Raw genomic sequence first — 25015 nt, 5'->3', positions numbered from 1 at the left:
TCTCGGACTTTCTGTCCCAACACTCACTCCTTGATCCTCTGCAATCAGGCTTCCGCACAGCTCACTCCAATGAGACCGCTCTCCTGGCTGTCACCGACTCCCTCAGCTGTGCTCGGGCGGCCTCCCTCTCCTCAGTCCTCATCCTCCTTGACCTCTCTGCAGCATTTGACACCGTTGATCACTCCATCCTCCTCTCCTGCTCGCTGACCTTGGGATCTCTGGGACTGCTCTCACCTGGTTCTCCTCCTACCTCAGCGATCCGTCCTACCAAGTGACATGGTGAGGCTCCTCATCCACCCCCCAACCTCTCCTCACAGGTGTTCCCCAAGGCTCTGTCCTGGGCCCGCTCCTGTTCTCTCTCTACACTCACTCCCTGGGCCCCCTCATTGCTTCCCATGGTTTCTCCTACCACTTCTACACTGATGATGCCCAGATCTTCCTGTCTTTTCCCTCTTCTGACCCTCTCATCCCCTCACGCATCTCTTCCTGCTTGTCTGCCATTTCCGCCTGGATGCACTCGCACCATTTTAAGCTCAACCTCTCCAAATCAGATCTCCTCTTTTTCCCCCATTCTTCCCCACCTTCTGCTGACCTCCCCATCTCGATCCCCTTGGAATCCACCACACTCTCTCCTTCTTCTTCCGCTAAAAATCTAGGAGTCACCCTCGATCCTGCGCTCTCCTACTCCCAATCACCACGCTGACGCGCACCTGCAGATTCTTTCTGAGCAACATACGCAGGATCCGTCCCTTCCTCACCGACTACTCAACTCAGTTACTCGTCTAGTCACTGGTCCTCTCCCGCCTGGACTACTGCAACTCCCTCCTGGCCGGCCTGCCTGCATCCACTACCCGCCGCTCCAGCTCATCCAGAACTGCAGCTCGTCTGGTATTCTCTCTGCCAAGATTCGCACACGCTACTCCACTGCTCCGCTCCCTCCACTGGCTCCCGATAGCGGCACGCATTCAGTTCAAGACTTTGACCCTCACCTACCGCTGTCTCGACCACACTGCACCAAGCTACCTTCAGTCACTCGTCTCTCCATACATCCCCTCCAGACCACTGCGCTCCTCTAGTGCCAGAAGGCTAACTCTGCCTCCTCTCCACTCTCCTTCCTCCAGAGCCGCTCCTACTCATCCCTGGCCCCTAAGTGGTGGAACGACCTGCCCACCGAAGTCAAAACAGCAGAGTCCTTGACCTCATTCCGGCGCTTACTTAAGACGCATCTCTTCCGACAGCACTTGTATTATTAGTCCTCTATCCCTGCTAGATAGCACTTCAGCTTATTATGCCCCTCGTGTTCTTGATTGTTTTCCTCCTTGCTCCCTTTCCCATAGCCCTCATCTGTAACCCTACATCTTGACAGCACTTAGCTTTCACCGTCCAGGATGTAGGAAGTCTCTTACTGTACTTGTGTAAATTGTCAATTGGAATTTGTAAAATGTATTATTTTGAATTGCTATGTTTTAGCTAAGTTGAATTTGTAATGATTGATGCCTTGTACTTCTCTGTATTTTTGCACTTATGTTGTGAGTCGCCCTGGATAAGGGCATCTGCCAAGATAATAATAATAATAATAATAATAATAATAATATTTCAAAGAAGTAAACATCAAGACAATCTGACCCTTAATGTTAAGAGAGTTCAATTTAACATTTCCAGAAAAATACATTATGTATTAAATGTATTAAAGATAAAGTAGGCTTTTTTAAAACGTATGATACTTCCTCATGTGCTGTACTTCCATAGCAGTTTGTGTAAAATACCAGCCAGTGTCTTAGTCTCTTATTGCTGTATACTGTACTATTTGCTAGTCTCTGAACATTAAATGATGTGGCTCTTTGATCCCTTGAATGACCTTTGACAATATACAACTATATAACTATAACTATACTATATAACTAAAAGCTAGATTCACTACAACATTCTCCACCAAAAGTTTATAGCAGTCCTCATTCTGTTGAATATGAAAAACAATCCATTTTGGTTTGGCATTTAATATGGATCAGTTTAATTATATTTCTAATCAGAGAATTGTTATTGCATACATTCAATTCTTAATTCAATGCTTTATTCAATAATCATCATTAACATATGCTGTTGATAAAATGTTATATATAAAACGTAAATTTAAAAATGCTTTATCACTGTGAATTAATTGTTTTTAAAACCAAAAACAGCATTGCTTGCAGACAGAGTGATTCTAAAGAGACAAGAGAAAGGTCCTTCATTCTCCAGGTTTGCATATTCCAACAAGCTTCAAAAAAGTGAAATATAAGTTAATCGATAAGATTAAAGTCCCATCTAGATAAAGCACAGGATAAGATTACTTTCTGCAATTAGAAAATTGATTTTGTAACGCTTGCACCATGGCTTCATTTTCAACCTGTTTGTCAGCTTTCTCTTAAGTTGAGAAAAAATCCCTACAAGCCTATCCACATTTTAGTTTATTGTATAGAATGCCAGAAGATAGAAAAATAATGATTAATTATGGCCTGGGCCCTATTAGAATCTTAACCCACACATCAATGTGAAATTAAAATCCCAATACTTCATGGTTTGTTCCTACCTAATTAGAGCCGTCAGTTTTCTGCTGTCATTTTGGGTTTACCTTCTTCAGTTGAAGGTAATTACTCTGCACATATAACATGTACTTAAATTATTGTGTGAAGCTTTAACTAAAATAAATTTAAATAATTTATTTGCTGAATATCACAAGGTTATCATATATTGCAAGATAGTGCATGTCATCTGTACTTTATTGTTATTTATTTTGCACGTAGTACAATATGTGTTCTGAATTGTTTCTGCTGTTACTTGACAAGCTATCTATTTATTCAACCATAATAGCTTGCAAAGAGATTTTTTCCCAATATAATTGCAGAGACATTTGCAGGAGAGGAAAAGGCATCACATAGTGCCCTCAAGCCTATTTGTAAAAATATATTTATAATGACATATGCATTTAAGCTTGTACAATAGTTAGATTTCCTCAGCTCATTTCCACTGGCTTTTAGAAAATCTTTGCACAAGCTATTTTTGTTGAAAAATTGTCATTGTCAACAAAACAAATTGGTTCAAGTTCTTCCTTAGCCCAAATAAATGTTTCAGCCTGCCATGGCATGTCAATACATTTGGGTCCAATGGATAATGGCTCTAATCCCGAAACATGCTATAGCAGTGTGGAAGAAACCCTACCCTGCCACCACTTGACCTCTGCAAAACGTGGAATATAGTTCGCAATAAGGCCACCATGTTGTTTCCATGTTAACACTTGCATGTGTACTGCCGCACAGTTTGTCCATTGATGACTGGTCCCAAGAGCGTCCTGCCAGACTGGTGTATCAGTACATTCACGTACACTGTAACTTATTAAAACCCTGTTTATCCCCCCCCACATACATCTAATTGTTTTTATTGGACAAAATTCCAAAAATGTGTTTCAAAACCACAAATAAATGATTAATAGTATTTTAAAGAAATAAAGAAAATTGAGCAAGACAAACTGAGAAACACCCTGTGAGAACAGTACACAACTAAACAACAATTCGACTATCAAATGCACTGTAAGAAGTTGTTAACGGAGAAGAAATCTTTACCGTTTCGTAGGTCTCGATTTCTTACTTCATGAGGTCATGTTTTATAACATTAGCTGTGTATGTGCTAGTCTAGTCTGTTTGATCAGCATTGGTACAGTAGTTTGCTATTGCGTCTGTCCTTGTAATATATTTGTGTCTAAAATTGATCTTTCTTTAGTGATGATAACAATACTACTGATGGGGAGAATATTTCTCACGCAATACACAGACAGAAAAGAAACACACCTTATCACAATCTTTTTGGTCATTTGACCTTTATATGACCTTAAAAGAGTTGTGTTACAGCTACACAGACATTAAACCAAGCTTGGCCTACCCGGAGCAATACAAAAAGCTGAAATGCACACAATTTACACAACCTTTCTGCAACAGTAATACAAAGAATATATTTGGCATCTAGATAGGGCACTGCTGTACATCAATACAAAGGAGAATAAAATATTATAATGTGTACATTTGTTTAACTTCAAATTTGTCTCTGGTGTTTTAAATACAGTATAATGTTTTTGTTTGTGTTGTATTTGTTAACAAGACTAGCTAATTAAATTGATATTGACCACATTGATATTGTGTTTGACCACAAGAGGATGTAAGCTATTGTATTTTGTATTGTGACCTTTGTTTTACATTTAAAACACTGGAAACCTGACTCTTCAGAGCACTGGTGCGGCTGAGGTCTTGCAGTCCTGCACTGCAGTCTGCCTGTAACTCTCAGCATAGCATTACCCCCATCCTAGATCCCTGCCTGGGGGCATCTAATAAATGACACAGGTTTAAAATTATAATTACCACAAATACATTTAATAACTATCCTAAAAAAAATACAATTCTTCCTAGACATTTATATATCCCTTCCTCTAGGAGCCTTCACTTCAATAATCTAAAAAATACAACTATACAACAGAAATCAGTAGGGATAGGAAACTCACAGTCCTTGCAGTCTGTAGGCTTTACTCGGCAAGTATGCTCCACACATCGCCACAATCACATACTTGATCTAGTTATTACTCATGGTGTAGAGATTCATAACCTAATATCATTTACACAAAACCACATAATTTCAGATCACTGCCTTATTCCCTTCAAGTTGTTGGATGCAGCAACGGACACACTGGTGTGGAACACAAAATATCGTCACTTAAATCCTACTGCTATTACTAAATATACTACTCTGTTGCCAACTGCTAGCTTCATCATAACAGGATCTTAAGAGTTATTTAATATCAATACACTAAGCACTACTCTACACACAGGAGCTCCATGAATTAAGCCAAAGAAATGCTCACCATGGTTTGACAGCCTAACTTGCTCACTTAAAACAAAATGCTGTAAATATGAACGTAAATGGAGAACTACAAAACAAGAGGTTTTCTATATAGCATGGAATGACAGTATAATAAATTACAAGCAAGCACTGTCTGCCTACTACTCATTTAATAAAGATGCATAAGAATAACCAGTGCTTTCTTTTTAACACAATAGCTGCACAAACCAATCAGCAGGTAGAGCCTTCAGAGGTCATCCCATTCACTGTCACCTGTGATAACTCAATAGATTTCAACAGCAAAATCCCTGTTACTGGAAACAAAAACAAAAAAAAGAATCAGAAACATCCCCACATATTATAGCTGACACGTGAAGTCCTACTCAGTCCTTGCCTACATTTAACAAAGTGAATCATCAGGAATTAGTTTCCTTAATTACTAAATTTAAAAAAGCACTGGCTGTGCACTAGACCCAATATCCACTAAACTGCTAAAGGCATCTCTGCTATTAATTATCCACAGAATATACAATATTATTAAAACCTCTTTATCCCCAGGCTCTGTATCCTTTAAAACTGCTGAAATTAAACCACTCCTCAGTAAAAACTTAAACACTACCAACCTATTTCATATCCTCCCTTCCTGTCTTAGGTTTTAGAGAGAGTAGTTGCTAAGCAATTGCACATTGTTCTGACTGCTCATAACATTTTTGAAAAATTTCAATCAGGCTTCTGCTCCGGCCACAGTACTGAAACAGCACTGTTGAAAGTATTAAACAGTTCATTACAGTCTTCAGATCTAGGGCATGTTACTATATTTCCCATTAGTTTATATTATTCAACAACAATGTTAATTTGTACAGATACATTGACTCACATTATTATATTTCTCAGTAAACCTGAACAATACCACAGCTATACAAACACTACTCTGCTATCTGAGATTAAAACCTGAATAACAAGAAATGGCCTTTTGCTAAACTCTGATCCCGGGGACAACAATCTAAATGTTCATCGTGGACTCACAGGACTGAATAATGACAACGATAGGTTGCGTATGCAACCCCGGTTATCTGAAAAAGGAAGCAGTGCTCAAGGGGGAGGAGTTTCTGTGCACTTCCGTAGGAACCTGATCGAAACGTCACTCTATCAAAGCTGCCATTGGCCCCTGCGCTCGTCACTCAGAACAGGTCTTTTCCCACTTCCTGTTCTATAAAATGTGACATCTTCACAGGTTCGTCCTCTTTTGCCGGGAGCCAGGACTCCCGCGTGACCTTGCAACCCTTGGGCAGTGCTTCCTTTTTCAGATAACCGGGGTTGCATATGCAATCTATCGTTATCTTTCAAGTCGGAAGCAGTGCCCAAGGAGGAGGGGTTACTGTATAACAAAACCGTCGCAAGGGAGGAGGCAGCGAGCTGATAAGGGAGCCTGCCCTGAGGTGTACCACTAGGGGGCCTCGGCAACAGAACTCCAGACAGGGGTCCCGTAGGGCCGTAACTGCGCCGTCCAGGAGCGAGGACCGTGGTCACGCTCTACTATGAACTGTCTGCAATCAGCATATACAAAGCGGGGTTACAGAGGTTAACTCTTACGCCCTCCGCTTACAAGACCTCTTCCACAATGTCTGGTGCGGGCAATCAAGCACTTGTGCGGGCTCTGTGCAATATCATAGCAGTGGACCCCTGACTCAATAGGAGCGGGACCACAGACCCAATGAGAAAAAATACAATATAATACATATCTGGCTAGTCAACAGAGTAGCCAAGTTGAACAATATACAATATATACATGTCACGTGACAGCAAGACCTTCATGCTCTCAGCGCACAGCACAATAGCATCCAACTCAACTAAACCATACAGAATGGAAGAGCTCCATTGTGCTGACAATTTAGATTTCGTACAAACGAACTATATACACCATGGGGCGCAGGAACGAACTCATACGCCGCCCATGGAACACAGGAGCAGTTGACACCTGCTGGTTAGACTGGCTAATGCAGGGCAACATTAGCTCTACTGTGTTAACAAAGGAACTATATAAACAGCGAGGCAGCTGGGAACAGCGGCAGTGAACTTCATTCTACAATTTTAGAACGGAGCCACAGTCCTGCTGTTTAACACATAATACATATATACACATATATACATCACAGGGTGCAGGAGCTGGCTCATGCGCCACACGTGGAACACAGGAGCAGTTGATACCTGTCGAATAGCGCAGCTAACGCAGGGCAACTACAGCTCTTACCGTGTGCATAAATGAACTATGTACACAGCGGGGCACTGGAGAACTCAAGTGCCCTCCGCTGGAGGACAACAGCAGCGGTCCCCTGCTCTATGGCGTAATACAGCCAGAGCGGGCCACAGACCTGCTGACCAATATACAGAGCGGGGTACAGGTCACGCATGCACCACCGCAACACAATTATAATGAAGAACTATATACAGGGCGGCTTCGTAAGGCAACATGCCTGTAGGCCGCATGACAAGCCCTGGGAACACATCGACAGGGCTGTCTGTACATCCAGGAGCAGCTCGCGTGGGTGCTCAACTGGAAGGCATAGTCCGTTGGAAGGGAAAGACACGGTTCACTAGCTCCCTCACGAAGCAGTTACAGGGGCAAACTGGGAGAGGAAAGGCAGGAGCCAGAGCCCGTAGGCTACTGGGGCTCGACTGCAGCCAACACTGGGTTCCCAATGGAAGGGTCCGGTCCCGTCACATCCAACCTGTAGAACCGGGCAAATGTAAGCGGCAAGGTCCAAGCTGCAGCTGCACAAATGTCTGCCAAGGGGGCACCTTGAAAGAGGGCCCACGATGTGGCAACGCCTCGAGTCGAGTGGGCCACCAGGTGATCAGGCACCGGGGTCCCGGTGGACTCGTAGGCCATGGTAATGGTGTCCACAATCCAATGAGGCAGTGCTTCGAAAGTGCCTGGCCCTGTGTCCGCGCTCCATAAGACACAAACAGTTGGTCTGAGTGCCGAATGTCCATAGTGCGTTCCAAATAGCACCTGAGGGCCCGCACAGGGCAGAGCAGGTGAGGCCGACTCTCTTGCTCTGAAGCAAAGGGAGGAGGATGAAAAGCTAACAACTCAATAGGCCCGTTGACATGAAATGGAGACAGCACTTTCAGGAGGAATGCAGAGTTAGGACGTAGCGTGACCCTGGAACCATCTCCCACAAAACAGACACACGATGGGTGTACGGACAGGGCGTGTAACTCGCTCACGCTTTTTGCAGAGGTGATTGCCAACAAAAACGCAGTCTTAAGTGACACCAGCTTCAGCTCAGCTGAGTTCAGTGGCTCAAATGGGGCTTGGGAAAGTGTGTCCAGCACTACATCAAGACGCCATGCAGGCAGTGAAAGGTTTCGAGGAGGCCGTAGCCGTTGAGTTTCCTTTAAAAACTGCACAGCCAGAAAATGAGACCCAGGAGGCTCGCAATCAATCCAGACATGACATGCAGAGATGGCCGCCAGATACACTTGAGCATGGACGGGGACTTGCCCTGGTCCAACAGCTCTTGTATAAATTGCAATATGACCCCGATGGAGCAATTAATTGGGTCTTGACCGCTGTCTTGGTACCAGGTGCTAAACGCCCGCCAGCGGTAGGAATACTGCGACCTCGTAGAGGGAGCTCTCATCAACTGAATAGTGGCAACTACCGCGTCCGACAGACCCCAGGCAATCAATCGCTCCCGCTCAGGGGCCAGGCCCAGAGCTGGAGGAGGCCCGGATTGGGGTGCCAAAGTGTGCCCTGCACCTGGGACAACAAGTCCGCTCTAACTGTGAGCTACCAAGGCTCTCCGTGGAGGAGGGCGATCAGGTCTGCGAACCAGAATCTGCGAGGCCACCATGGGGCTATCAGCAGAACTGTTGCTCGTTCTCTCCTGACCTTCTCCAGGACCAACGGGAGAAGGGGGAATGGTGGAAATGCGTAAAGGAGACAGCGCGGCCACGTATGCGCTAGGGTACCTGAGCGGTCTCGGATGGAGAACCATAGTGGGCAGTGTGTGGACTCTGCAAAGGGATCCATGTCTGCCCTGCCGAACCGGCTCCACAGCTGTTGTACCACAAGCGGGTGGAGGCGCCATTCCAAGACCCGGGGACCTCCCCGAGAGAGGAGGCCCGCCGCCATGTTGGACAGGCCTGGGAGGTGAACTGCTCTGATGGAGCAGAACCATGGCTGTGCCCACAGAAGCAGACGGCGTGCTAGACAGTACAGTCTGTGTGACCGGAGACCTCCTTGCCTGTTGATATAGGCAACCACCGCTGTGTTGTCTGTCCGGACCAGCACGTCTGTCCCGCAGGACTGGCAGGAAATGAGACAGTCCAAGGAGTACTGCTTGTAACTCCAGGATGTTGATATGGATGGCCCGTGCGGGCTCCGTCCACCTGCCTCGGACTCCACGTCCGTCGCAGACTGCTCCCCAACCCTGCTTGGAGGCGTCTGTCTGCTCGGTGGTGATCCGCCGCTGCCGCTATCTCCGAGATAGGGGGCGGGGTGGGTGATGCGCAATGTTGCTCCAAGGGCTCCGCCAGCTGAGCCAAGTACAAGGCCAGCAGGCTTTCTGTATTTCGGAGGTGAGTCGCTTGGGCTCCAGCCTCATACGCCCTCCAGAGCAGCGTCTCCGTGATGCGACACTGCCTGTTGGGGCAGGCCAGGTCACGTGGCTCCGCAGACAGCAGAGGTAGGGAGAGGAGCGCGGCTATGGTGGAATTCACACTGGGAAAATCCACCAAGCCCGCTTCTGCCGAACCCTGGGTCCTGGCATAAGCCTCCCCTCTCTTGGCTAGGGTGGGGGCTGTTGCTGGATGGTCCCAGGTAGCCCTCAGCTCATCGAGGAGGTCAAGCAGCAGCGGGAGGGCCCGTGTGGGCCGCTGCGCTCGCTGACCCCTCTCAAACCTGGAGCGCAGCAGGGCAGGATCAGAGGGCCAGGGGAGCCCCACAGCCCAGCTCAACCTAAAACCGAGGCACGCACGCACGGACCAGGAGGGCTAGCAGTGCTTGTTCTCAGCCAACTGAGAGAGCAAGATCTCCTACAGCCGCGGGCTGTAGTGCAGGCACAAACTGGCGGAGGAGAACCTCACATGGGCGAGATCTCTTACGACACACCGCAGCTCAGGCCAGGCAGCCAGGCCGCAGATTTTACTGCCGCTGCTAGTGCTCCTGCTGTGGAGGAAAAAGTCCTGTGGACAAAAAACCAACACAGCAAGCAGTCGGAATATATATAGCACTATATAAACACGACTATAATTTTTAAAAGGCTCTTCTTGTGAACGAAACTTAAACCGAAAGCGCACCCAGACCTCCGGTGCACGGACGGGGCAGAATCGGGATTAGCTATCAATAATAACTAAACACAAGACAGAGACGATGTGTAGCGAAAACGGAATGAAGTGAGCCAGCCAGCCGAAAAACGCAGTTTGAATGTTTATTACAAACACAGACACAGAGAGCTTACATTCCTGAGTCCAGCGAAGAGGAAAAAGAGGACGAACCTGCGCAGACGTCACATTTTATAGAACAGGAAGTGGAAGGGACCTGTTCTGAGTGATGAGCGCAGGGGCCAATGGCAGCTTTCATAGAGAGACGTTTCGATTGGGTTCCTATGGAAGTGCGCAGAAACCCCTCCCCATTGGGCAGTGCTTCCAACTTGAAAGATAAGTTAAATTTCACCCCTAAGGAGATGGTGTGGAACCTATCCTTTGAATCACACATTCAGAATGTTTTGAAATCCTCCATCTTAGAGTCATTGCTAAATTAACACAATTCCTTTCATTACACGACACTGAGAAATTGATACACATGTTTGTTACATCTCTATCGGATTACTGTAATGCCATTGTCAGGAAGCACAAACAGAACTATTCCTGAACTTCAATTAATTCAAAATGCTGCTGCAACAATCTTAAACATAACAAAGAAACATGAACATCACCCCGGTATTAGCTTCTCTTCACTGGGTCCCAGTGCAATACAGGATGGATTTCAAAGTCCTCCTATTAGCATTCAAAGTACTTAATGGACTGGCACCTCCCTAATTAAAAGATCTCATCTGTATACACCCCAGTTTGGCCACTGCTATCCCAGGAAGCCCCTTGTCGGGTGAATCACAAAACACACCAGAAAAGCGCAGGTGGCAGAGCATTTAGTTACAGTCCCTGAAACTGGAATGATCTTCAAGTCTCTGTAAGGGATGCCCCCCTTCTGTGTCAGCCTTTAAATCAGGCTGAAACACAACTTAAATCTAGTTACCATTACCTAAACTATTACTTAAATGCGATACTTCCTGATGTTGTCTGAATCATGCCACACATAATGATGGTAAATGCATCAAGGTTCAGTATTATAACTACATAAACAGGACAATATCACTTGTTTTAATTTTTTGTGTGGTTCTGTACATTTCCCTGTTCCCCATTGTATTGACATTGTATTCTGTTTTAGGTAAAATATACTGTTATTTGGGTCACTGAGGAATTTGTGTTACCTATCACAGTGTAATATTCGTTTGTAATCAGGCAGTTGAAAAGTATGAGGGGCCGTTCAATTCAAAATTAACAGAAAAAATAATTCATATACCAAAATGGATACATCATATACCAAATAGAAAAAAAAAAATATATACCAAAGTGGATATATCATATAGCAGAAAAACAAAAAATCATATACCAAAATGTGTATATCATATGGCACAAAAATATGAATCACATACAAAAGTGGATATATCATATACCAGAAAAAATATTTTACATAGCAGAAAAAAATATATATACCAAAGTCACGTGGTGGAGATGTTGGGTTGGACATGCGCAGTGTGCCCAGTTGGTGAGAGATGAGAGGATCCTTCACAGGGTCACAGGCATTAGAGCCGAATGAGTGTACATATACTATACATATATTATATTACAGTTATAACAGTCAGTACTGGTACTGTATTTGTTGTTTGTTATGTATTAATAACTATTTGTTTTTTTAATGTAATTTGGTGGTGACCAATGTGATGCTGTTCAAGTTTATAACAAATGGAGGCAGCATCACATTGACAGAACATATCGGCTAATAATAATCAAAATCAAGGCAAGCCAATCCAAATAGTGAAGCCAGTCTAGTTTTATGACTGTACAGTACTGCCCTTACATACGTATTTTGATAAAACTGTCAATTAAGTGTCTGCCACTACACCATTTGTGCATATACAGTATGTTAATGTTATTTTTCGTTTTTTAATTATTTTAACTATATCACCCAGCAGTGGATCACCCAAATATGTTTTCACTTGAAACATATTTGGGTGATCCACTGCTGGGTGATATAGTTAATATAATTTAGTTAACTCTATACACATCTATAGTCTAGATCGAAGTAACTATAGTGACTATAGCTGTGTATGGGGTACATATACATATAGGTAGGCTATATATATATACACACTCACCTAAAGGATTATTAGGAACACCATACTAATACTGTGTTTGACCCCCTTTCTGGTGACTGTGGGGGCCAGTTTAGTACAGTGAACTCATTGTCATGTTCAAGAAACCAATTTGAAATGATTCGACCTTTGTGACATGGTGCATTATCCTGCTGGAAGTAGCCATCAGAGGATGGGTACATGGTGGTCATAAAGGGATGGACATGGTCAGAAACAATGCTCAGGTAGGCCGTGGCATTTAAACGATGCCCAATTGGCACTAAGGGGCCTAAAGTGTGCCAAGAAAACATCCCCCACACCATTACACCACCACCACCAGCCTGCACAGTGCTAACAAGGCATGATGGATCCATGTTCTCATTCTGTTTACGCCAAATTCTGACTCTACCATCTGAATGTCTCAACAGAAATCGAGACTCATCAGACCAGGCAACATTTTTCCAGTCTTCAACTGTCCAATTTTGGTGAGCTTGTGCAAATTGTAGCCTCTTTTTCCTATTTGTAGTGGAGATGAGTGGTACCCGGTGGGGTCTTCTGCTGTTGTAGCCCATCCGCCTCAAGGTTGTACGTGTTGTGGCTTCACAAATGCTTTGCTGCATACCTCGGTTGTAACGAGTGGTTATTTCAGTCAAAGTTGCTCTTCTATCAGCTTGAATCAGTCGGCCCATTCTCCTCTGACCTCTAGCATCAACAAGGCATTTTCACCCACAGGACTGCCGCATACTGGATGTTTTTCCCTTTTCACACCATTCTTTGTAAACCCTAGAAATGGTTGTGCGTGAAAATCCCAGTAACTGAGCAGATTGTGAAATACTCAGACCGGCCCGTCTGGCACCAACAACCATGCCACGCTCAAAATTGCTTAAATCACCTTTCTTTCCCATTCAGACATTCAGTTTGGAGTTCAGGAGATTGTCTTGACCAGGACCACACCCCTAAATGCATTGAAGCAACTGCCATGTGATTGGTTGGTTAGATAATTGCATTAATGAGAAATTGAACAGGTGTTCCTAATAATCCTTTAGGTTAGTGTATATAGCCTATGTGTACACACATATTTTGTTGCTTTTTTCTGAATTAATACATTAATTGGAGATTCCAATAATTCAATATACATCTAATCAGGACACCTGTCTGCGGCGGCTGTAGGCACTTAAAGTTTCAGATTAATCCTCATGTCTGTTGGAGGGGTGGTTATGAACAGCGCTGTGAGCTCAGTGTTGCGGGTTCGGTTCCTGATGTGTGGATGTTATTTCTTATGTACAGATTTTGTATTACATTTTTTGTATTATATATATATATATATATATATATATATATATATATATATATCCCTGTGTTTAATGGTAGCAGAATAGAAGGAACAATTATAATGGGATTAATAAAGCGTTGACACAGCTGGTCTGTATTGAATGGCGTGTCAGTATCATGGCTCAGGGACTGGCCCTACACCACAGAAATGAACACACTTCCCATCATCCGTCTTTAACTTGCTGCTTTAATTTAGGCTTCATCGTGATTAACGCTTGCGCATGGATGTCCGCATCGATGTGTCCCTTATTCGGCTCTAATGCCTGTGACCCTGTGAAGGATCTGCTCTTTAGTATACGAATTTTTTTTCTACTATATTATATATCCACTTTGGTATATGATTTTTTTGTTCTGCTATATACTATATCCACTTTGGTATACGATATATCCATTTTGGTATATGATTTCTTTTTTCTGCTATATGACATATCCACTTTGGTATACAATTTCTTTTTTCTGTTAATTTTGAACGGCTCCTCAAAAAGTGCATTTAAGTGCTGTTGTTACTTCTCTAATTTTTTAATACTTTTATAGATTCATATTTCCTTGTTATCAGTTACAACTTTTGTAGTATTTTCAAAGACAAAAGATGAGACACTGGGGGAAAATACAGAAGTGAACATGATCAAATGGATGAAGAAATCTAAAGCTCCAGTACCATTTATTCTTGTCAAATAATCACTTCACAATTAAATATGTGTGACTTACTTCTAACAGTTTCATGAACCAGTCTGTTGACATCATAATATAAATTAATACATGTTTTCTTTGCAGCAGTCTGTGGGCTAGAAGCCAAAACTAGCTACTGCTCACTTTCTCCATGTTTTAAAAAGTTGAGTCAATTAAACTTAGTGTTTTAGGAAATGTGCAGTTTGATATGGTTCTTTGTAGTACTCATTTTTAAAAGGCGTAAGCCATAAGTGTTGTATTGTCATTATCACTTTAAGTTCAGTGACTAGACATTTCACAGCTTTAATTCCATTATCTGAATAATGTAATGTTACAAGCACCCACTGGTTCCAATTATTTTGCATAATAGAGGTTGTAATGTAATATTTGGGCTACAGAGCTTTGATTTATGTTTAATTTTTTTTAAGTTATTACTTCTGAAGTGAAGAGTTATTGTTCAGCAGAGGGGAATGATCAGAATAAGTAGACACATTGTAAAAAGTGAATTTGCAGGTTTTAGCTAAATATTGTAGATTGAATTTCAGCCATTATATTGCTTATAGAAATCACCTGACTCCCATCTCCCACCAGTCTTAGAAACCACTTCAGAATTTGCAAGGAAAATATTTTATCACACTAATATCCAGTGCAGTGTTGCTGCCTTCATATTTTGCCAACTATTACGATTCAGTAATTAATCACAGTCAATTCATCATAACCATCAATACACTAGGATTATCAGATGAGAACTAAAACAGATTAAACAAATTATGTAAACAATTTAAATTATATAAATCTGAATGATAAGTCTCAGGCAAGGCCCAAAACTTATAAAAGCATTTAACTTTCTATATATAACTTTTTTTCCTTTTGTTTTTACTTGCTAGATTTCTGGATCTATTGCTTGTACGCTCACCACGGATGTGTCTTCTATACAGGAAAAAAAAAAAAAAAAGAAACCAAAATAAATAATAAACTCATCTAAAGTAAAATAATGAAGTACATTGCAAGGTTGAATACATAAGTATCAGTAATGGTGTTTATGCTACACTTCAAAGATATGTGTATAAACTTTAGTCAGGTGAAATCTGTAAAATAAATTAATATTCTACTGAACTTTGCAGAGCGCAATACAGCTACTTCTTATTCTTCTGCCCTCTGAATTATCAGATTACTAAACACAATTACAAAAATACTGCTGTGTTTCTCTTTCCTGCAAAATAAAAATATATGTTCTAATAAGCTAAAGAAATAAGTGTTTGTTCCTGAACATACACTTTCAACATAAAACAATGTTCTTTTGTTGGTTGTTGCTGGATAAACCCCTTCAATAGGATACAGGTGCACAATAACTGCCCGCCTATTAGGAAGAATGTTATATTTAGTTTTGTTTACAATGAGAATTTGCACATCATGATTTGCCTTTTGGGAGTGTCAATAGGCTTTCAAAGTCTTCAGCCTGCCAAGCTTCCCATCCCATCTGGAACACAAAGCATTATGGTGTGAACACAGTAGTACACTGGAGTAAGTTTGCTTGTTGAGGGGTACATTTATTTAGTCAATCTTGCCTGTTCATCCCTTTAGTCTCCATATTATCATTTGTTTGAGAAGAGGACTGGCATTTCAAACTTTTCAGGTTCTAAAAAAGTAATCCTAGCTGTATTCACAAATTCTTTGCTCATGACAATCTCTCCCACCCCAGGTTGCCGTTTTAGCACTTCAATTACATCATAACCAACAATTGGCTCTTCAGCAACTTTGGAGTCTGTGGAGACCAACAGTTTTTACACTTCCTCCATACTGTACTTCTTGTCCTTTATGCTTGGAAACCGGTTTTCCTCCCTTCTCTATTATCTCCCCAGTTTGGGTATTGACGTCATTAGGAGCCGTGGAATTTGCATGACTGCCAGCACCTTTCAGATTTGTTAGCATTGACTTTTACTCTTACTTGAAATTAATTTGTTCTTGCCAATTTAACACTTGAATTCTCCTTTAATTTTTGCAGACTCTCAACTTTTAGACATGCAGCTTCATTTAACTGTTCAAATAGGACCTCATTAGTCACTTTAGGTGTTTCTATGCGTGTCTTTGCGTAACATTTTAATGAATCACTCAAAAACCACTGTGCCAGCTGGGCACAGGAATTTGCTTTGTATAAAATCAGCTTGAAAATGTTCTCTTTTTCGTTCTGCTGAAGCGAGTATTAACTGGTCTTTCACTTCTATGGCTTTGAACAAGAAACTTTGCACTGATTGTCGTGGGTCTTTGAAAATGTTAATTAGTTGGTAGTATAAATCTGTTAGGCTTTCTGCTATGTAATGGCCTCTTAAGACTGCATTTATTTGGAGAGGGTCAGGTTTCCTTTTCCTTCCCACATGCTTCTTAAGGCTAGTCCTGATAGCCTCTGCATAATCTTGCTGCAGTCCCGCACTGATCTGGTGCAATGAGTTTCTGTAGGAAAATGTATCTTCTGTGATCCATCTTTACTGTACCCTTTTGCAGAATTCCTTCCCGATTGTCACATCAGGTGTCTTCCATGCAGGGAATGCTCTTCTGCTTTTGGCTTACCTTGTTCATCTAGTTTCCCACTTAAAGGTTTTCTGGCTATTCCCTGTTCTAATTGCATTCCTGTAAACGTCACCCAGATGGCTAAAAGCTCAAGCAACCCAAGTATAATTCATATTTCATTTTACAGTGTATTTTAAAACCATTTTAAACATTAGAAAGTGTTTGAGCATGCCCCTAAAGACACACCAATTGAGGGTTGTGTTATTGCTTTTTCATTGGGGATTTAAGCCCTACGTCACAAACATATGCCAGTGGACATGATTTTTAAGGTGCGCATAGGTTTTTCTAAACAATAGTTCAGAAATAATATTGTGTTTCCGTTTATACCAAGATGATGTAGCACCTCTTTAATGAAACAGCAGTTCTGTCTGGAAGTACATTTTCAGTCTAAAAAATGAATAAAGAAATGTGTGTGGGAGGATGGATGTAAAATTAATTAGCAATTTTAATAATGACACTGATCAATACAGGATTGGAGCAAGCTTTTAATTTAAATCAAGTGACCACATTTCTGTAGACCCTTAACAACCACACAGAGTTAAACATATTTCATTTACCTTAAAATAACTTAAATACAGAAAAAACACTGAAGAGAAATAGTTAGTCAGTATAAAAACTGTGTGTGTGTGAAGGAAAGAGGGATCGGAATATTTGCTTGCTAATTTTACATCACTTATAAAGGAATTTTAATTGTTTGCAATTACAAATTAAAAGCCTCTCACCTCATGTCTAGCAACCAATGGCTTAATTACAGGTTAAAAGTAATGAGCAAATGTATTATTATTTATTTTATTCCTAAGGAAGACTGACATAATTGCAATTAAGTATGAGGAACAGAAGGATCTAAGTATAGAAGGTTGTCACTTGTAGTAAATTATTAGTTCCCTGTAGAGACAGTTTAAAATTTTGACTTCCTGGCAACCCAGTTGTCATGACACTACAATTATTTACAGATTTAGTGGAGAGAAAAGGCTTTCAAATCAACACTAATGGCTTTAAAAACACATTAAAGTGTAATTGATATATTTGTTCCTGAAGGCTAAAGATTGAAGCATCCCTGAAATATTTGTACAATGATACCTCATCACAAAGCAATTCTACAGGTTAATTCCAACAGTCTTATCAAAATGAATGTTTAGAGTGGAGCCATTAAAGAAGACAAATAAAACAAAATTGTCCTGAAAAATGATTTTTTTGAACTGAAATTACTTAAAGATGAGTTTTATATGCATGATTGTAAGACAAACACTGTCATGTGAGCTGTAGATTGTACTTAATATTAAAAGCACTGTAGCACAATAAAGGAGAGCTCCTTCTGGGAACTGCCAATTTTAAGTGCTTTGTGATTTTGAAATTTCAATACTATGCTGTGAATTCAGTTCGGAAATTAAGTAATCTTTTTGGAAGGTGTAAGTCCAAGTCTAAGTGTCTCCTCCAACTGCCTATGAGTCACAGCAGAGCAAACAAACAATATTGTAAAAAAACTAATTTGAGATACATTGCAGCACTATCTAAAAATCTATACATAACATACATACATACATAAAGTATTAACTATTTAAAGGCTATGTCAATATTTGTAAATGTAACAACATTATGTTTTCTGTATGTGGCTTTAGTAGGATTAACATTGCGAGTGCCAGTCAAAATCTTCAGCCCCATATGCAAATTTAATTGCCGAGTCTCTGGACTCTACTGGAGGGATGGAACATCATTCTTCCAAAAGATATTCCCTCATTTGGTGTTTTGATGATGGTGGTGGAGAGCGCTGTCTAACACGTCGCTCCAAAATCTCCCATAGGAGTTCAACTGGGTTGAGATCTGGTGACTGTGATGGCCATAGCATATGATTCACAATTTTCATACTCATCAAACCATTCAGCGACCTCGTGCCCTGTGGTTGGGGGCATTGTCATCCTGGAGGAGACCACTCCCATCAGGATAGAAATGTTTCACCATAGGATAAAGGTGATCACTCAGAATAACTTTGTAATGATTAGTAGTGGCCATTCCCTCTAAGGGGACAAGTGGACCCAAACCATGCCAGGAAAATGCCCCCCACAGCATAACAGAGTCTCCGGACCCCCTCACTGTAGGAGTCATGCAGTCAGGCCTGTATTGCCCCCATTTGTCGAGAATATGGTGAAGGACGACTCATCTGACCATAACACTTTTTTCCACATCTCTGTAGACCAGTGCCTGTGGTTTTTGCACCATTGAACTCTCCTCTTGCCATCTTGATCCAAAGTTGAGGTCAACTGGGCCTGCTCAGCATTTTTATTATTCATGCCTACAGAGCATGATAGGATGTTAATTGCTTAATTGTATCATGCAGTATACCTGTTTGGAGGCATTTGTAATGTTCCTCCACTCATTTATTCAGGTTTTTCCTTTACTTTGGCACCCATCTGTATGTATGAATGTATATATATATATATATATATATATATATATATATAGAGAGAGAGAGAGAGAGAGAGAGAGATAGATTAGATATAGATGGATAGATATACACACACCTAAATACATTAGCGCTTATGTCACAAGATGGTTCTGAAATATGTGGCTCATAATAAGTAATGCCTGTGTTTCCTTCCCAGTTCCCTTTAAACGTCTCATCTAAAATGTCAAGTAATTAGCTTAACCAAGATTACCTGCCCTTATTGTGTATTAGTACTATCCTTTACCATAGCCCTCTAAAGTCGTTTAAATCTGAAATGTCCTCAGTCTGACACAGCATAAATTGAGTAGGCTGAGGCATTTTTTCTTGCATATTTTTAACATCAATGTACTTTAAAACTAGCTTTCCTAGTGGTTTATTCTCTGTGAACAAGAGGAATGGAACTGGATATGCCTGCTCAGCTTCCTTGACTGATCTCTTTTTTTAGCAGCACTGACTCTACAGAAGTACCTGCTAAGCAAATTTATTTGAGCAGATTTTAATACCCTCTGCATGCTTTTGAAAACTTCAGGAGCAGCACTTTTCACTCGTAAATCAAATTGCTTGATTTGCAAGCTATACCTTTCAAGCAGCGCTAGAAATAAGTCTTTACATTAAAAAACATATTTTCCCCAGCCCGGACATTGACACTGACATACTTTGCTTTGTGTTTAGCAGAAATAATTGCCAATTAACTGCACAATTCATTGTCATGCACAGCATACATACATAAAAATACTTTAATCTTTTGTTAAACTGTCTGCCAGTCAAAGATTATCTTAGGCTAGTTTTCATTTCATTAACATATAATTAAAAGCTACAGGTGTCATTTCCCTTGTGGGAACATGACACTCTAGTTTTATATGGTAAAATTATTTCTTATTATAAAAACATAATTCTCAGGGGATGCCTGGGTGGTTAGAAAATACTGCTGTAATTATGTACTGTACATTTTATGTCAATTGTGATGAGATGGAGACAAGTCGTAGATAATGGTGTGGTTTAATGTGAAAGCAGATTCTGAAGTGGGTCCAGCTGTTGTTGTCATAGACAGTAGCTCACACCTGAACTAGACTAGCTAACACTGACAACAGACTAAGTTAGTCCCATCTAACACTAGACAACATTGGAAAAGAAAGTACATGTCATTGACTTAACACCAGCTATAACCTATTTATATAAAATACTTATCCAACACTAATATTCAACATTCATATTCTAATATCACAATACAAATACAGAACATTAATTCAAAATGAAAGCTTTCCCAACAGCAAGAAAAGTCCACCAGTAAATTTTGGAATGACCCTCAAATATCAGTTTATGACTTAGGGGGACAGATTTTACTGTGCCGTCAAAGTTGACAGTGAATCGTAGTACAGAAAACGTCTGGGGTCTGGACACTTAAAATGTAATTGATCCCTTATTTGATGAGAAACAACACTGAAAGGGAAGGTGACTCATGCTGGCCAAATTTGGATGAGTGAGAATATGGTTCACAAAGAGCCGAGATACAACCTTGGAAAAGTAAATTGACATCTTTCATTCCCATGCAATAAATGGACTGTACAACACTGTAGTCACCGTATCACTACAAATGCATTTGTGCTTAGCTATATTTAAAGAGTAGAAATGGCTCTAAAGCCCTATAAAACTGCAGTTGTAATCCTTTCCCAGTGCTGACAGGGCTAAGGTGCATGACAGACACTGGCAATTATAGAAGTCACAGTAAAAGTGATACAGAGAAGCACATTGATGAAGCTGTGCAGCAGAATGTCTCAAATCCTTCTCCGAGTTTTTAGGAGAAGCTTCTTGGCAAGGATGGTGAAGGTTAAGCACCATAACGATAATTAAATATGGGGTTTAAAAGTTTTTGGCATGGTTCGACATGGTTTTAGGAAATGATTATCTTCAAAAATGCCAAAGCAGTCCTTGTAGATTTGCTTTATCACACTTGGATTCCCACTTCACCAATCAAATACCCACAGAGAAAATGTCCACAAAAGTGAAATTAAATCCGTAAAACAATTTTTCTTAAAAACACGGCTTGCCTCAAGGAGAACATGCATTTAAAATGTCACGGATTCATGAATGATTCTGACTTGATAAATTCCTTAAATAAACAACCAAGTAAATAAGCAGCTTACATGTTATTTCTTTCAAGATGAGCAAGGTTATAGTTTGGTAAATGACTTTACATTGCACTATAACCACAACAATCTTCCCTTGCCTATCATGTTAGTTAAGAGCTTCAGGTTTTAAACTCTTGTAAACTATATATATCTTGACAAATACTCTTTGTATATATAGGCCACAATAAATGACTGAGAAAAGATGAGCTCTCTATCAGAGAGAATCTAAGTGGAAAGAAAGATGAAAAGCTGAAGAAATAGACTTTGCTGGAGTTTGCATGTGTTTTCTAATCATATTTTCGTGACTGACCCTCAGAAGAAAGTGTGGGGAAAAAAGCATCCATGTTTAGAGAATAATAGGGCATTGACTTGAGTGAGTTCCAAGATGTCGCATAACAGCCATAGTTTATATGACATAATTCTCCTGTACCACTGGTCTCTACACATGTAAACAACCCTTCCCGACATTCCCAACTGTATGCATAGCTAATTAGCATATGATCTCTGTGCTTCCTTGGCGTGATGTCAGGTGAACAGCAGTTCTTTCCAAGTTACAGTGAGGGAGAAAAAGTATTTGATCCCCTGCTGATTTTGTATGTTTGCCCACTGACAAAGAAATGATCAGTCTGTAATTTTAATGGTAGGTGTATTTTAACAGTGAGAGACAGAATAACAACAAAAAAATCCAGAAAAACGCATTTCAAAAAAGTTTCAAAAGGTTTGCACACATCTCAGGAGGGATTTTGTCCCACTCCTCTTTGCAGATCCTCTCCAAGTCATTAAGGTTTCGAGGCTGATGTTTGGCAACTCGAACCTTCAGCTCCCTCCACAGATTTTCTATGGGATTAAGGTCTGGAGACTGGCTAGGCCACTCCAGGACCTTAATGTGCTTCTTCTTGAGACACTCCTTTGTTGCCTTGGCTGTGTGTTTTGGGTCATTGTCATGCTGGAATACCCATCCACGACCAATTTACAATGCCCTGGCTGAGGGAAGGAGGTTCTCACCCAAGATTTGACGGTACATGGCCCCGTCCATCGTCCCTTTGATGCGGTGCAGTTGTCCTGTCCCCTTAGCAGAAAAACACCCCCAGAGCATAATGTTTCCACCTCCATGTTTGACGGTGGGGATGGTGTTCTTGGGGTCATTCCTCCTCCTCCTCCAAACACGGCGAGTTGAGTTGATGCCAAAGAGCTCGATTTTGGTCTCATCTGACCACAACACTTTCACCCAGTTCTCCTCTGAATCATTCAGATGTTCATTGGCAAACTTCAGACGGGCCTGTACATGTGCTTTCTTGAGCAGGGGGACCTTGTGGGCGCTGCAGGATTTCAGTCCTTCACGGCGTAGTGTGTTACCAATTGTTTTCTTGGTGACTATGGTCCCAGCTGCCTTGAGATCATTAACAAGATCCTCCCGTGTAGTTCTGGGCTGATTCCTCACCGTTCTCATGATCATTGAAACTCCACGAGGTGAGATCTTGCATGGAGCCCCAGACCGAGGGAGACTGACAGTTATTTTGTGTTTCTTCCATTTGCGAATAATCGCACCAACTGTTGTCACCTTCTCACCAAGCTGCTTGGCGATGGTCTTGTAGCCCATTCCAGCCTTGTGTAGGTCTACAATCTTGTCCCTGACATCCTTGGACAGCTCTTTGGTCTTGGCCATGGTGGAGAGTTTGGAATCTGATTGATTGATTGCTTCTGTGGACAGGTGTCTTTTATACAGGTAACGAGCGGAGATTAGGAGCACTCCCTTTAAGAGAGGGCTCCTAATCTCAGCTCGTTAACTGTATAAAAGACACCTGGGAGCCAGAAATCTTGCTGATTGATAGGGGATCAAATACTTATTTCCCTCATTAACATGCAAATCAATTTATAACTTTTTTGAAATGCGTTTTTCTGGGTTTTGTTACTGTTATTCTGTCTCTCACTGTTAAAATACACCTACCATTAAAATTATAGACTGATCATTTCTTTGTCAGTGAGCAAACGTACAAAATCAGCAGGGGATCAAATACTTTTTTCCCTCACTGTACATAAGCAGAGCCCATTTGAACCCCGGCAGAAATAGGTTCATTTAAACTTTTGGCTCTATCAAAAGTAAAATTAGAACACACATGCAAACACCACCATCGAGAAACAGGCTTAGAGATATTTGTAGTGTTGTCCAACGAGAACAGCAAGTACTGCCTAAGCAGTGAATGTGAATTGTGGGTAGATACTTAAATATGTCTTTAAATATAAGAGACATTGCTTAATGTGGGCCACGTATTCTCCATTTGTTTATTCAAGCTGTGGATTTTGCATTTGATAGCAATTGAGGCACATTTGGCTCACTTCATGTTTAAAATTTAAACTGTTTGCTTGATGTAGGCCAGGTTTGCCCCCAAATATTTCTTGAAAAATGGCTTTTGCATTTGATATCTCCACTGTAAATATCTGGACTCGTTTCATAAACTGCTTTTTTAAATATTTCTCTTAATATGAATGTATTTTCTAATATACATTTAGAATGTTAATTTAAAATTATCCTTATTTGGATCATATAAGCCATTCTACCTAACCTAATTAAGAGTTGATTACAGTCACAAATATTTATTAAATTACATATTATTATTTCCCTCTCCTATCCTTGGTTTTGTTTCTTAAAGGATTCCGTCAAATTAAAAACTGTCACAGAATTTGTCCTTAATAGATTCACTGAGGACTGAAATAATATTTAGCAGGGAATTTCTAATGTACAGTCACAGCTACAATTTTTTTTTGAATTATCTCTTATTTTGGGTATTTCATAAATGAATGACACTGTAAAAAAAAAAAAAAAAAAAACATGAAGGATTAGATTTTTTAAAATGTTATTTCCTAATTGTGTATGCGTCATATAAAGCAAACACAATAACAATCAGTCTAGTATTAGTGGGAATTGAATTAACAGTAACTGCTTAAATGTCCATGAGATTGACACATTGCGTCAAAGCCATTCTCATGTAGGGATTTGTCAACCTTTCAGCATACTCCTTTGAGAGGAAGTAGCATATCCCTTTTCTGTAGCTCAATTTAGTGTTCAAAAGGGACACTACCAATAACAAAGCAAACACTGTTAATTGCAGATGTATTGTAGCAGTGGGTCACCTTTTAGATTGTCAGTAAATGTGTTGCATTTTCAATATAATTTTTATGCTAATAGAGTATTTTGTTTATGACTCAAAGCATCATGCCTGATAATTAATAAACTGGCTGGTATATGGCAGTAGCATGCCGCATATTTGATTTATCTTTTTAAATGCGTTGCATACCACTTGACTACTACCATAATTTCTTACAGCCATACACCACGTATGCAGGTAATCCTAGAGAAATAAATTAACGGAAGTTAGAAATTAAGTTGTGACATTTGGGAATTATGTGTGCCTAGTTGCAAAATAATATGAACATAAATATATTAACATAATGTGCCTTTTTTACATATTTATTGATTTAATCAAAACAGCAGATCAAGTTTTACGAGAGCATAAGCTACATGGCCAGATTCATTAAGCTTTAATTCAGCAGGTGCAAGTGATGCCAGGGATGTCAAAGGATTTGTGTAA

The sequence above is a fragment of the Amia ocellicauda genome, chromosome 13, assembly GCF_036373705.1.
Source record: "Amia ocellicauda isolate fAmiCal2 chromosome 13, fAmiCal2.hap1, whole genome shotgun sequence".
Lineage (NCBI taxonomy): Eukaryota > Metazoa > Chordata > Actinopteri > Amiiformes > Amiidae > Amia > Amia ocellicauda.
Note: the sequence above shows the minus strand (reverse complement) of the source record.